Here is a 1,392-nt window from a genome sequence, read left to right on the forward strand (position 1 = left end):
GCGCTTTTAAGTGTTTTCCAGCTTTAGGGTGTTGCCAAGATAAGGGAGGAGCTACTGCACAAAATGTTAAAACCACAATATGAATATGATACTGTCAATTGGTATGTGAACACAACTTTATTCAGCTTTGCCGTGCCAAATACAGGCTCCCTAGGGGTTACACGACATATATCTTTCAAGTTAACAAAAGCAAATGTAAAAATAATCCGCATTCAATTTCCAGATGCTCAAGTGCCCACCTGCACAACAAGTAAGGTTAATGATATCAGAAATTACCTCCTATCCCAGCCCGGCAGAAAATGCTTTTCATTAATTTTTCAGCATTTATTGCCAATCTGGACTTCCCCTGGAAAAGGTGGCGGAGAGCTGTTTCTTGAACCACTGCGAGCCCTCTGGTGAGGATTATCCCGCTGTGCCGGGGAGGGAATTTCAGGATTTAGATGCAGCAACAATGAAGGAATGGTGACAAACTCTCAGTGGCCACTTTACTTGATCACCCATTGCAAACAAACACAGTCAAACTGCCTAGTGGGATGCTCTACAATAGTCCTGTTTTGTTTTGCACACCTCCCTAGTTCGACAACATTATGACATCACCACGTGTAGATCAAGTTGTCTGCTTTCCAGAGCAGCTCTTCCAGAATGGCTAGAATAGCTGATCCACAAGTCAGACAACCTGATATACATGTGGTGATACTACGTATAATATATCAATTATCCAACTTCTAGAATTCCATCTAGTTAATCTATCAGTTTCTTGATAAATCACATCTGCTTTTTCAAGATATGTATTCAGTGGACACTGAGTGTATGTTCATGGATCTCCACTGCTATAAGCCCATCCACTTCAAGGTTTGACGTGCTGTGGGTTCAGAGATGCTCCTCTGAGATACTCAAACCACCCCGTCTGGCACCACTGCTGTGTACATACATCTATTGATGCTTCTGGACACATCTTCAGTGATGTTCCTGGAATCATCGGGTGTTTCGGGTCTTTCAACATCATACAACCTCCTCAGACCCCAGCTTGTGTCCAGATGGCTAGCTACTTATGACTCCGTGGCTCCCCTCTTTTGAGCCACAGCCATCTTGAGGCCCTTTCTGCCGCATCGGTGGTACTGCGGATGGCTCTCCTCTTCCTCTCTCCCTCGATGCCCAAAATGCTGAAGGCTCTAACTAAAGAACAAGCTACGAATCCCCTACAACCAACCTCCACTGGGAGACACCTCGCTCTCCATCCAGCCTGCTGACAGTTGCTGACCAGTCCTGCGTACTTGGAGAGCTTCCTTTCAAAGGCCTCTTCCAAGCTATCTTCCCATGGGACTGTCAGCTCCAGCAGCACCACTTGCTTAGTATACTCAGACACTAGGACAATGTCTGGTCGCAGGGTGG

Source organism: Mobula hypostoma, chromosome 24 (assembly GCF_963921235.1).
Source record: "Mobula hypostoma chromosome 24, sMobHyp1.1, whole genome shotgun sequence".
NCBI lineage: Eukaryota > Metazoa > Chordata > Chondrichthyes > Myliobatiformes > Myliobatidae > Mobula > Mobula hypostoma.